Here is a 14468-nt window from a genome sequence, read left to right as displayed (position 1 = left end):
CCTACAAAAAGATCTGAAGACCAGGAAGTGGTGAGCTATGTCACCGAGCTGAGATGCCTTGCAGGACATTGCGAATTTGAAGGACATTTGGAGCACATACTCAGAGACTTCTTCGTACTTGGTATTGGCCATGAAGTGAAACTTCGCAAACTTTTGACTGTAGAGACCCAACCTTGAGTAAAGCCGTAGCGATAGCCCAGGCGTTCATTGCCACGAGTGACAATAATTAGCAAATCTCTCAGCACACGAGTGCTGCTACAAGTACTGTGAACAAAGTGATGTTGTTTTCAAATTGCAAAGTACAGGGCAGGCCCCACATGCCTGCAGCTGCACGTCCGTAGATGTCTCAGAGTCCACCATCAAGGGAGATGAATGCAAGGCCATTAATACCTTGTTGGCACTGCGGGGGTGATCATCGTTTCCATTCATGCCGCTTCAAATGGTACGTTTGCAAGGGCTGTGGAACAATGGGACATCTCCAACGTATGTGCAGGCAAGCTGCAAACCCTGCTAAAACTGCAAACCACCATGTTGCAGAGGAGGACAGATCCACGGCAGATCACGACGAACCAGAGCCTCAGACCGAGAAGGCAGAGGTATATGGGGTGTGCACATTTACCACAAAGTGTCCCCCAATAATGCTGAAGGTTGAATTAAATGGACTCCCAGTGTCAATGGAGCTGGACACGGGCGCAAGCCAGTCCATTATGAGCAAAAAGACATTCGATAAATTGTGGTGCTACAAGGCTTCAAGGCCAGTCCTGACGCCCATTCGCACTAAACCGAAAACTTACAGAAAGGAACTGATTCCCGTAATCAGCAGTGCTATTGTAAAGGTTTCCTACAATGGAGCGGTGCACAAGCTACCACCCGGTGGTACCGGGCAATGGTCCCACGCTGCTCGGCAGGAGCTGGCTAGGAAAGATACGCTGGAACTGGAACGACGTCCGAGCGTTCTCATCCGTTGACAACAATTCGTGTGCCCAGGTCTGAAACAAATTCCCCTCGCTGTTCAAACCAGGCATCGGGAAGTTCCAAGGAGGAAAAGTGCAGATCCACCTAATTCTGGGGGCGCGACCCATCCATCACAAGGCGAGAGCAGTACCGTACATGATGAGAGAGAGGGTGGAGATCGAGCTGGGCCAGCTGCAACGAGAGGGCATCATTTCGCCGATCGAATTCAATGAGTGGGCCAGTCCGATTGTTCCAGTCCTCAAGGGAGACAGCACCATCAGAATCTGTGGCGATTCCAAAGTAACTATCAATCGTTTCTCCCTGCAGGATCAATACCCACTACCAAAGGCAAACGACCTTTTTGCGACGCTGGCAGGAGGAAAGATGTTCATGAAGCTGGACTTGACCTCGGCCTACATGACGCAGGAACTGGAGGAATCATCGAAGGGCCTCATCTGCATCAACACGCACAAAGGTCTCCTCATTTACAACAGATGCCCGTTTGGAATTCGATCAACCGCGGCGATATTCCAGAGAAATATGGAAAGCTTACTGAAGTCGGTTCCGCGCACGGTGGTCTACCAGGACAACATCTTGGTTACAGGTCGGGACACTGTCGAGCATCTGCAGAACCTGGAGGAGGTTCTTAGTCGACTCAACCGTGTGGGGCTCAGGTTAAAACGCTTGAAGTGCGTTTTCCTGGTGCCTGAAGTGGAGTTCCTGGGGAGAAGAATCGCGGCAGACGGCATCAGGCCCACCGATTCGAAAACGGAGGCAATCGAGAATGCAACGAGGCCACAGAACATGACGGAGCTGCGGTCATTTCTAGGACTCCTGAACTACTTTCGCAACTTCTTACCAGGTCTCAGCACACTGTTAGAACCACTGCACGCCTTACTGCTTAAAGGAGACGAATGGATAAAGGGTAAAAGCCAAGAAAATGCCTTTGTAAAAGCGAGAAAATTGTTATGCTCAAACAAATTGCTTGTGTTGTATGATCCATGTAAGCATTTGGTACTAGCATGTGATACGTTGTCGTACGGGGTCGGGTGTGTATTGCAACAAGCTAATGAATCTGGGAAATTGCAATCGGTTGCTTATGCATCCAGAAGTCTGTCTAAGGCTGAGTGAGCCTACAGCATGATTGAAAAAGAAGCGTTAGCGTGTGCTTATGGGGTAAAGAAAATGCATCAATATCTATTTGGGCTCAAGTTTGAATTGGAAACTGACCATAAGCCACTGATATCCCTTTTTTCTGAAAGTAAGGGGATAAATACAAATGCATCGGCCCGCATCCAGAGATGGGTGCTCACGTTGTCCGCATACAACTATGCCATCCGCCACAGGCCAGGCACAGAAAACTGTGCCGATGCTCTCAGTAGGCTGCCATTGCCCACCACGGGGGTGGAAATGGCACAGCCCACAGAATTAGTCGTGGTAATGGAAGCATTCGAGAGTGAGCAATCATTCGTCACAGCCCGACAGATTAGAACCTGGACGAGCCAGGACCCCTTACTGTCCCTAGTAAAAAACTGTGTGCTTCACGGGAGCTGGTTCAGTGTCCCAGTGGAAATGCAGGAAGAGATAAAGCTGTACCTGCAGTGCAAAGATGAAATGTCTATACAGGCAGACTGCCTTTTATGGGGTAATCGGGTAGTGGTCCCCAAGAAGGGCAGGGACACTTTCATCAGTGATCTCCATCGTACTCACCCAGGCATTGTGATGATGAAAGCGATCGCCAGATCCCTCGTGTGGTGGCCCGGTATCGATGCAGACTTAGAGTCCTACATGAACAAATGTAACACATGCTCGCAGTTAAGCAATGCATCCAGGGAGGCGCCACTAAGTTTATGGTCTTGGCCCTCCAAACTGTGGCCTAGGGTCCATGTCGACTCTGCAGGCCCGTTTTTGGGTAAAATGTTCCTAGTGGTTGTAGATGCGTACTCCAAATGGATTGAATGTGAGATAATGTCGGCAAGCACGTCCGCTGCCACCACTGAAAGCCTGCGGGCCATGTTTGCCATGCATGGCCTGCCTGATGTCCTTGTGAGCGACAACAGACCATGTTTCACCAGTGCCGAGTTCAAAGAGTTCATGACCCGTAATGGGATCAAACATGTTACATCTGCCCCGTTCAAACCAGCATCCAATGGTCAGGTACAGAGAGCAGTGCAAACCATCCAGCAGAGCTTGAAGAGGGTAATGGAAGGCTCACTACAGACTCGCCTATCCCGAGTTCTGCTTAGCTACCGCACAAGACCCCACTTGCTCGCTGGGATTCCACCCGTTGAACTGCTCATGAAAAGGGCACTTAAGACAAGGCTCTCATTAGTCCACCCTGATCTACATGAACAGGCAGAGAGCAGGCGGCTTCAACAAAGTACATACCATGATAGTGCAAATATGTCACGCGAAATTGAAATCAATGATCCTCTATTTGTGTTGAACTATGGACAAGGTCCCAAGTGGCTTCCCGGCACTGTTGTGGCCAAAGGTGTTTCGGGTCAAACTTTCAAATGGACTCATCCACCGGAAACTCTTGGACCAAATCAAACTCAGATTCATGGACTATCCAGAGCAACCCACATTGGACCCTACCTTCTTTGACCCCCCAACATACACACTAGTGGCAACCGACACCGTGGTTGACCACGAAGCAGAACCCATCACCCGCAGCAGCCCAGGACTCACCACACCAGGCAGTCCAGCAAGGCCAGCTGCGCAGCAGCCCAGCGAGGGCCCAACAAACGACTCACCAAAACCAGCATTTGCACCGAGACGATCAACCAGGGAAAGAAAGGCCCCAGATCAACTCACCTTGTAAATAGTTACACTATTGACTTTGAGGCCGGGGAGGGAGAGGAGTGTTGTTATATATGTAAACCTGTATATACCTTGTGTAGCCACCAGATGGCTCATCCCCTGGAGTCCCAAGGCATCCCACAATCCCTTGGGAGTACCTGTACTTAAGGAGGCCTCACAGGCTGGAGAGGCACTCTGGAGACATGCAATAAAAGACTACGGTCACACTTTACTTTGAGCTCACATTATCTAGTCAGATTCTTCATTCATACACAACAGCCAGCTTTTGGGGCATCTAATGCCTGCTTCTGAGAGTAACCACCTGATAGCAACTAAACCCGAAGATTGTCCTGGGGAGCGTGTGCCATTGGTCCCACCACCAGCTTTCAATGGGTGCCCTTCTGCTAGCACAAACAGAAGGCCAAGGAAGAGGAAAACTGAGGGTGAAGGCTCAAAAGACCCATTTCCCATTTAAGTTCCATTGCTCGGCTGAGTCGGTATCGTTTTTTTTTTCTTTATTCATTCATGAGATGTGGGTGTCATTGGCAAAGCCCTAATTGCCCTTAACTGAGTGGCTTGCTAGGCCATTTCAGAGGGCAGCTAAGAATATACCACATTGATGCAAGTCTGGAATCACCTGTAGCCCAGACTGGGTAAGATTTCCCTCCCTAAGAACATTAGTGAACCAGATGGATTTTTACGACAATCCGGTAGTTACATGGTCACCATTATTAATACTATTTTTAATCCAGATTTATTTATTAACTGAATTTAAATTCCCCAGCTGCCATGATGGGATTTGAACTCATGTCTCATGAACATTAGTCTAGGCCTCTGAATTACTGGTCCAATAACATCATCACAATGCTACTGTCATGCCAGGTCTCAGCTCCCACAGTTTTTCCTCCTGGAAATTCTGGGGCAGCGATGTGGTAGCAGATGTTTGCTGCAATGAGTTTCCAGCACCAGTTCCTTCAGAACTCAGTGGTCGCAGGCATAGTGAGAAAGGAAAATCTCCCCTACTTTGTCCACGGTCCTCCAGCTGCCTTCCTCCTCATCGGCATCTTGACCTTCCTTTTGCCGCAGTGCTCCCAGGTTCAGTGACCGGTGGGATAACCATCTGTTTACTTTTAGAGCACTCATAGCGGTTATGCAGGTTGAACCTCCCTTAACCATAACTCCCTTATCCAGAACCACCTCTCATCCGGAACCATTCCAGCCACTGGGCGGTGCATGCGCATGTCAGAACTCTGACATGAACAAATTGAAGTCCTTCCTCGCTGTCGACTCCCGCAATTGCTGGCCTGACCCCGCGATCTACCGACCCCCACCCCCGCATGATCTCTCTGCCACACTCCCAGCCCCAAGCCAACTAGCCCTGATATCCACTTGCTCAGTACCTGTACCATCCAATTTAATGTGACCACCCCTCAAACCGGAAAAATCCCTTATCCAGAGCAGGCCTGGTCTCGAGGGTTCCGAATAAGGGAGGTTCAATCTGTACTATATCTGTGGAGTAATTATTACTTTGCGTAAGTGCTATGAGCACTTTAAAAAGTGATTAGAATAATTTCCCATTGCCAAAGAGCAGCCAATAAGCTCCAAAGCAACACGGGCAAGAGGCATTGTGTGTTAGCAGTGTTTTAGGTCAAAAGTCAGTCAACAGGTGAAGATTACCTGTGGGGCCAGGAGACAGTGATTAGGCACGAGAACAAGGTGACACATGGCCAAGGGGAGACCAGGGAGGCTGCTGCTTCTCTTCTGTTTTCCATTATCAGTCTGCTCTTGTCCCACAACTGGCTGCTGCTCACTTCTTCTGGTAAACTTGCTTTACCCCATTGAATTTAGACTGGGATGTTGTGCCTGCACTGCTATTTGTGGTTTTAGTCTAAATTCAACACTGGGTCATGGGTGAAATTTGCACATTTTAGTTGTAGATTTGCAAATTTGCAACAGAAGATGTTTGCAACAGAATGGTTTTCTTTGAGCTGACAAGCATATATATTGGATAATTCTTTCAAAGCACCAGCACAGGCAATATAGGCTGAATCCATCTGTGTTGTATGATTCTATGAATTCCTTCTTTAAACCCCTCTGCCTCTCCACCTCCCTCTCGTTCTTTAAACCCAACTTAAAACCCACTTCTTTGACCAAGCTTTTAGTCACCCCTTCGAATATCTTCCTACAGGGCTTTGGTGAGACCACACCTGGAGTATTGTGTGCAGTTTTGGTCTCCTTATCTGCGAAGGATATACTTGCCTTAGAGTGGGTGCAACGGAGGTTCACTAGTTTGATTCCTGGGATGAGAGGGTTGTCCTATGAGGAGAGATTCAATAGATTGGGCCTATACTATCTGGAGTTTAGAAGAATGAGAGGTGTTCTCGTTGAAACATGTAAGATTCTGAGTGGAATTGACAGGGTAGATGCTGAGAGGTTGTTTCCCCTGGCTGCAGAGTCTGGAAGTCGGGAGGCATAGTCTTAGGATAAGACGTCGGCCATTTAAGACTGAGATGAGGAGGAAATTCTTCACTTAGAGAATTGTGAATCTTTGGAATTCTCTACCCCAAAGGACTGTGGATGTTGAATAGTTGGAGTATATTCAAGGCTGAGACAGATAGATTTTAGGACTCTTGGGGAATTAACGGATATGGGGATCAGGCGGGAAAGTGGAGTTGAGGTCAAAGATCATCCATGATCTTATTGAATGGCGGAGCTGGCTCGAATGGCCATGTGGCCTACTCCTGCTCCTTAATTCTTATGTTCTTAGACTTTGCATTCATTTTTAAAATGACACGAAGCATGTTGCGATATTTTACTACATTGAAGATGCTATACAAATACAAGTTGTTTTTGTAACAGGGACAACAGCAACATTATAGATATCTCCCTTTGTTATGTTTAAAATTATGGACAATTTCGGAGAACACACTTCCTTTTTATATATCATCTTAGACAGACTCTCGAAATCGAAGAAGACTTGCTTCCACTCTAAAAGTGAGTTCTCAGGTGACTGGACAGTCCAATACGGGAATTACAGTCTCTGTCACAGGTGGGACAGACAGTTGTTGGAGGAAAGGGTGGGTGGGGAGTCTGGTTTGCCGCATGCTCCTTCCGCTGCTGCACTTGTTCTCTGCATGCTCTCGGCGATGAGACTCGAGGTAATCAGCGCCCTCCTGGACGCTCTCCCTCCACTTAGTGCGGTCTTTGGCCAAGGACTCCAGGTGTTGGTGGGGATGTTGCACTTTATCAAAGAGGCTTTGAGGGTGTCCTTGAAACGTTTCCTCTGCCCACCTGGGGCCGACTTGCCGTGTAGGAATTGCAAGTAGAGCGCTTGCTTTGGGAGTCTTGTGTCGGGCATGCGAACAAGTGGCCCGCCCAATGGAGCTGGTCGAGTGTGGTCAGGTCTTCGATGCCGGGGACGTTAGCCTGATCGAGAACATGGACGTTGGTGCGTCTGTCCTCCCAGGGAATTTGCAGGATCTTGCGGAGACATCATCGGTGGTATTGCTCCAGCGATTTGAGGTGTCTACTGTACATGGTCCTCATCTCTGAGCCATACAGGAGGACGTGTATCACCATAAGCTTGGTGCCAGATTTGAGGGCCTGATCTTTGGACACTCTCTTCGTCAGGCAGCCGAAGGCTGCGCTGGCGCACTGGAGGCAGTGTTTAACCTCGTCGTTGATGTCTGCCCTTGCTGAAAATAGGCTCCCGAGGTATGGAAAGTGTTATGTCTGTAATGCACTTATGAATAACTCCACGAGGCAATGTGTTGTACTCAAATTGTAGTGACCTTGGTCCTTTATTCGTAACTCCAAAGTGAGGCACAAGCATGGTGGGCAACCTTTTATACTGGGCCTTGCACACCTATGCAGGTGACCCTCAGATCTCCCAACGCAGTGCCCTCTGGTGGACAGCCTCTGCCACAGGGGCAGAAAACCCCGGTCTCCACCACTTGCACCCTCTAGTGGTGCCAGCATAGTATATACACAAAGTAAACCTTATTGGTAGTACATCAGGTAACAAGTCTCCATCTCATGCAACTTTACAGTGACTACACAGAGATTATATTTATATTACACAGTACTAGATCTAAAATAGCATGCTCTTTGGTTGGTTCTGCAATGTACTGTTCAAGGAAACAATCCCGGATACACTCTCTGAACTCTTCCTCAAGGCTGCCCTGGCCAATTTGCTTTGTCCAATCAATATGAAGGTTAAAATCGCCCATGGTTATTGCCTTTCCTTTTTTACATGCCTCCATTATTTCTTGATTTATACTCCATCCAACAATATAGCTACTGTTAAGGGGCCTATAGACGATGCCCACCAGCGACTTTTTCCCCTTATTATTCCTTATCTCCACCCAAACTGATTCAACATCTTGATCTTCTGAGCCAATATCATTTCTCACTAACACACTGATCTCATCCTTTATTAGCAGAGCTACCCCACCTCCTTTTCTTTTCTGCCTGTCCTTCCGAATTGTCAAATACCCCTGAATATTTAATTCCCAGTCCTGGTCACCTTGCAACCATGTCTCTGTAATGGCTATCAGATCGTATCCATTTATATCTATTTGTGTCGTCAACTCATCTTTTTTGTTACAAATGTTGTGTGCATTCAGCTAAAGAGCTTTTAAACTTGTTTTTTACCATTTTTTCCAGCTTTGACCCCACTTTCTAATTCACATTTAAGATTACACATTATGATTTCTATCCCTTCATGTCATGCTCTGGTTTTCATTTCCCCCAGTGCAACCCTGCTCTATTGCCTTCTCTTTATTTTTTGACTTTTTAAATTGCCGCTCACCTGAACCTTTTAAATTATTTTTTGTACCTGTGAAAGATGTGAAGGTTCTTGGAGAGGGTGCAGAAGAGATTTACTAGAATGGTGCCAGGAAGGGGGGACTTCAGTTACGTGGAGAGATTGGAGTAGCTGGGATGATTCTCCTCAGAGTAGAGATGGTTAAGAGGAGATTTGATTGAGGTGTTCAAAATCATAAATGGTTTTAATAGAGTAAATAAGGAGAAACTGTTTACAGAGGCAGAAGGGTCGGTAATTGGAGGACACAGATTTAAGATGATTGGCAAAAGGACCAGAGGCGACTTTTGACTCCATACAGAAAGATAGATCAGAGTATTTTCATATGGTGAGTAGCTAGGAACTGTGGAGGAGCAGAGAAAGTTAGGGGTCCAAGGACTGAAATCGCTAAAAGCTAGTGGACAGGTACAAAAAATAATTTAAAAGGCTAATGGAATATTGGCCTTTACCTCAAGGGGGTTGGAATACTGCATTCAGTCTGGACACTGTACCTCAGGAAGGATATATTGGCCTTGGAATAGAGGCAACAAAGATTCACCAGGATGATACTGAGGCTAAAAGGGTTAAATTATGAGGACAGGTTGCAAAGACCAGGCTTGTATTCCCTTAAATATAGATGATGAAGGAGGAACATAAATGAGGTGTTTAAGGTGATTAAAGGAGTTGAGAGGGTAGATAGAAACTATTTCCTCTGGTGGCGGAATCCAAAACATGGGGGCATAATCTTAAAATTAGAGCTGAGCCACTCCGGGTTGATGTCAGGAAGCACTTCTTCACACAAAGGGTAGTCAAAATCTGGAACGCTTGCCCCAGAAAGCTGTTGAGGCTTGATTAATTGAAAATTTCGAGGCTGAGATTGAAAGATTTTTGTTAGCCGAGGGTATTAAGGGTTACGGAACCAAAGCGGATAGATGGAGTTAAGGTATAGGTCTGCCATGATCTGACTGAGTGGAGGAACAGACTAGAGGGGCTGTGTTCTTAGTATATTGCAACAAATTAGTTGATTCAGCTATTTCCGTATTTATTAAGAGCAAAGTTAAAGCACATGGGATTGGGGGTAGTGTGCTGACGTGGATTGAGAACTGGTTGTCAGACAGGAAGCAAAGAGTAGGAGTAAATGGGTACTTTTCAGAATGGCAGGCAGTGACTAGTAGGGTACCGCAAGGTTCTGTGCTGGGGCCCCAGCTGTTTACACTGTACATTAATGATTTAGATGAGGGGATTAAATGTAGTATCTCCAAATTTGCGGATGACACTAAGTTGGGTGGCAGTGTGAGCTGCGAGGAGGATGCTGTGAGGCTGCAGAGTGACTTGGATAGGTTAGGTGAGTGGGCAAATGCATGGCAGATGAAGTATAATGTGGATAAATGTGAGGTTATCCACTTTGGTGGTAAAAACAGAGAGACAGACTATTATCTGAATGGTGACAGATTAGGAAAAGGGGAGGTGCAACGAGACCTGGGTGTCATGGTACATCAGTCATTGAAGGTTGGCATGCAGGTGCAGCAGGCGGTTAAGAAAGCAAATGGCATGTTGGCCTTCATAGCAAGGGGATTTGAGTACAGGGGCAGGGAGGTGTTGCTACAGTTGTGCAGGGCATTGGTGAGGCCACGCCTGGAATATTGTGTACAGTTTTGGTCTCCTAACCTGAGGAAGGACATTCTTGCTATTGAGGGAGTGCAGCGAAGGTTCACCAGACTGATTCCCAGGATGGCGGGACTGACCTATCAAGAAAGACTGGATCAACTGGGCTTGTATTCACTGGAGTTCGGAAGAATGAGAGGGTACCTCGTGGAAACATTTAGGATTCTGACGGGGTAAGACAGGTTCGATGCAGGAAGAATGTTCCCAATGTTGGGGAAGTCCAGAACCAGAGGTCACAGTCTAGGGATAAGGGGTAAGCCATTTAGGACCGAGATGCGGAGGAACTTCTTCACCCAGAGAGTGGTGAACCTGTGGAATTCTCTACCACAGAAAGTTGTTGAGGCCAATTAATTAAATATATTCAAAAAGGAGTTAGATGAGGTCCTTCCTACTAGGGGGATCAAGGGGTATGGCGAGAAAGCAGGAATGGGGTACTGAAGTTGAATGTTCAGCCATGAACTCATTGAATGGCGGTGCAGGCTAGAAGGGCCGAATGGCCTACTCCTGCACCTATTTTCTATGTTTCTATGTTTCTATAGTCTGCATATATAACATCACTCTCCCCCAAGTCCTTTATGCCGATTACCTTTGCACTATTTGCTCTGGCTTTGCTCTCCCCAGACTTAAGTGCCAATAGCCCTTGCACCTTGGCTGTGCTTTGGCTCGGCTCTCTCCCTGTTAACCCTCAAGTCCTTTTGCAACAACGTTGGGTAGTGGTTACCAGTTTGGATGGTTCAATGATGCAGTGGAGGTTCTAGCGGGTTCTGGGTGTGATCCATGTGTGTGTCCATGGTTACATTCATTTCCCCCCCCCCACCCCACCGGCCCCCCCACAGCGAGATCATGCAGCAGCCCGTTACATTAACATACAGGATCAGACACAATGCAAGTACAAAGAAAGGAAGTTACAGTTTGTATCGTGACACCTTGGTTCAGTGACTTACATTCGGTACGTTTTGCGGTCCTGCACCAGGATTGGGTGATTGCATTCATGGTAAGTACTGAGGTAGCAGTACAGGTATGCGAGGACGCAGGTTCCAGAGCAATCGGATGGGGTTCTAGTTGTCTGATAGCGACGCTGCTCCCCTTGCTAGCGGGGCGGGCTTGGTTCACTCACCTAGCCAGGACTCAGGGCCATTGCCATTGTCTAGTGGTGGGCAGAGCCACAGATGTGTGTGGTCTCCCTGTCCTCCTTTGAGGGCTGCAGAATCTTCTGCCTGCTCTCTAATGGTGTTGGGAACCTGGCTGTTCCAGGTCCCGTTTGGGGAACTCATTAGTTCTGATCTTTCTCTCCCAGACATGGCCGAGGTAGTGACTGGATCTGGGGGCTGCACCGTCTCCACCTGGGTGGCCGACTGCATCTATTGGCGTTGTTTTCATTTCCATGTCTGTGGCGAACAGTCCCATCGGGTGCGTGCAGCGTGGGATAGACCTGGGGCAGGGTATCAGGATCAGTGCCTTCACCCTCCTGAGGTCGCTGGCCTATAACTTGTGTGGACACCTGGGGCAGGACATCAGGATCAGCGCCTTTACCTTCCCGAATTCGCTCGCTTGCTACTTTTGGGGACACTCTATTCCTGACATCTCGCAACAACATTTTGTTCTTTACATTAGGAATAGTACCGACATCTCGCAATAACATTTTGTTCACAATCTTAATCGGTTTGTTACATTGATTGCCATGCATACAATGTCTCTTTAAGTTCAGTTGGTTGCAGGTCTCCTTTAAGAGAACCCTGCTGGCTTTACCCCAATCAAATTCTTTGTGCGACACCATGTGTTGTTCCCTCAGCGTTGTACCTCGTGATATGGCCACAGCCATCTTTTTTTTCAGCCACGCTGCAGCAGGGATGCAATCTTGCCTCTGTCCTCGAGGTCGACTGCCTTGATCCTTCTCTCCCGTGATTCTGCCACAAAAGCTGGAAGAGTGCCTGAGAATTCGATATTCCTCCCCAGGAGTCCTGCCACTTGAGCCGGGAAGGAACTTTTAGGTCATTCCGGTTGAATCATTGCCACACAGTCGTGATGGACGGTCTGTGCCTCAGGTGCTGCGCTGGTCTGTTCTCTGATGCCTGGCCCAAGTGAAGGTGAGGTTTTGCTCTGTCTCTGAGCATGGGGGACATCGATTGCTGGAGTGAAGAGGTCTTCACATTTCCACTGGATCTTCCCCATCCACCATCTTCCGAGTAGCGTTGGACCATCACCTGCAACAATCCAGAGAGGTAACTTGTGCACCACGCCATTATGGATTACACTTACATCCGCACTACCAAGGACTGGGATCAGCTCCTTGGTGTAGGTGCACAACTTTTCCTGTACTGGAACCAGCTCAGGTCGTTGTTCGTTCCATAGCCTCTCAAAGGCATCCTGGCTCATCACTGACTGGCTCGCTCTTGTGTCCACTTCCATGAAGACTGGAACGCCGTTTATCTCAGCTTCCATCTTCACTGGAGGACAATCGGTGGTGCAGGTATACACTTCTTCTTGAGGCTGAGCTGCCTCTCTGGCCAAAGCATCATGCTGCCCGCTGGATTCAAAGTCATCTACCGACTCCTCTGCTAGACGGGGAGTCGTATTTCTTTTACACATACGCTGGAGGTGGCCCTTCGTGTTACAGGCTTTGCATACATACTCAGCAAACCGATACTGGTGAGCCCTATGGTTTCCTCCGCAACGCCAGCATGGTGCTACTCGATTAGCACCCCTCGGCGGACTCTGAGTTCTGGAACCCTGAGGTCTGTGCTCTCTGCCCTGGGCAGAGCCACGTTCTAGAGTTTTGCCTGTGAAAGGCACCATTCTGTGTACAGTACTTGCTGGGTTTGAGTCCATAGGATGAATAATTTGCTTGGTGCTGCAGGTAGAGGTCAGGAAACCCTGACTGATGCTGATGACCTTCTGCAGGTTGACTGTGGTGTCGGCAGATAGTAGCTTGTGAAGGAGGCCCTCGTGGCCAATTCCCATAATGAAGATGTCTCGCAATGCTTCGTTGAGGTGCATGCCGAAATCACATGGTGTCGCAAGTCTCCTGAGGTCGGCAGCATATTTTGCAATCTCCTGGCCCTCAGGTCTGCAGTGAGTGCAGAATCTGTGCCTGGCCGTGAGGATGCTCTGTTTTGGTTTTAGTTGGTCGTGAATTAAGTTCAGTCAGCTTATTGTATGTCTTATCCTTGGCCTTCGTGGGTGCCAGCAAGTCCCTGATGAGGCGGTATACCTCGGGCCCACAACTGGTCAGCAGTATAGCCTTGCGCTTCTCCGCCAATGTGTCCGTCTCCCCTGCCAGGTCGTTTGCCACGAAATATTGCTCAAGCCTTTCCATGAAGGCATCCCAATCATCACCCTCTGCAAAGTCTTTTAGTGTGCCAAAGGTAGCCATCATCACGTGAAATTCCATATTCTCATCGCCAGTTGTTATGTCTGTAATGCATTTATGAATGACTCCACGAGGCAATGTGTTGTACTCAAACTGTAGTGACCTTAGTCCTTTAGTCGTAACTCCAGAGTGAGGCACAAGCATGGTGAGCAGCCTTTTATACTGGGTCCTGCAAACCTAGGCAGGTGACCCTCAGGTCTCCCACAGCAGTGCCCTCTGGTGGACAGCATCTGCCACAGGGGCAGGAAACCCCGGTCTCCACCAGTTGCATCCTCTCGTGGTGCCAGCATAGTATATACACAGTATAAACCTTATTGATAATACATTAGGTAACAAGTCTCCATCTAATGCAACTATACAGTGACTACACAGAGAGTATATCTATAGACTGCATATATAACAGAAAGTGGTCCGTGTTGTCCAGGATCGCGCCATGGATCTTGATAACTGGGGGGCGGTGCTGTGTGACAGGGTCAGGTTGGTGGAGGACCTTTGTCTTACGGACGTTTAATGTAAGGCCCGTGCTTTCGTATGCCTTGATGAAGATGTTGACAATGACTTGGAGTTCAGCCTCTGAATGTGCGCAGACGCAAGCCTCGTCCACGTACTGTAGTTCACCGAGACAGTCAGGACCCACTGGAAGGAGCTCTTCGAAAATCTCCTGAATCGAGACTCTGCCTTTGACACGAGTGTCCTCAATTCCATCCCGCAGCATGCTACCCGCCACCATCTCAGCAAAACCTCAACCCCCACGAGATTGAAAAGGCCATCCGTCAACTCAAGAACAAGACATTGGGAGCGGATGGAATCCCCGCTGAGGCACTAAAGTATGTCGGAAAGGCACTATTGGCACAAATGCATGACCTCATCTCTCTC

The sequence above is a fragment of the Pristiophorus japonicus genome, chromosome 4, assembly GCF_044704955.1.
Source record: "Pristiophorus japonicus isolate sPriJap1 chromosome 4, sPriJap1.hap1, whole genome shotgun sequence".
NCBI lineage: Eukaryota > Metazoa > Chordata > Chondrichthyes > Pristiophoridae > Pristiophorus > Pristiophorus japonicus.
Note: the sequence above shows the minus strand (reverse complement) of the source record.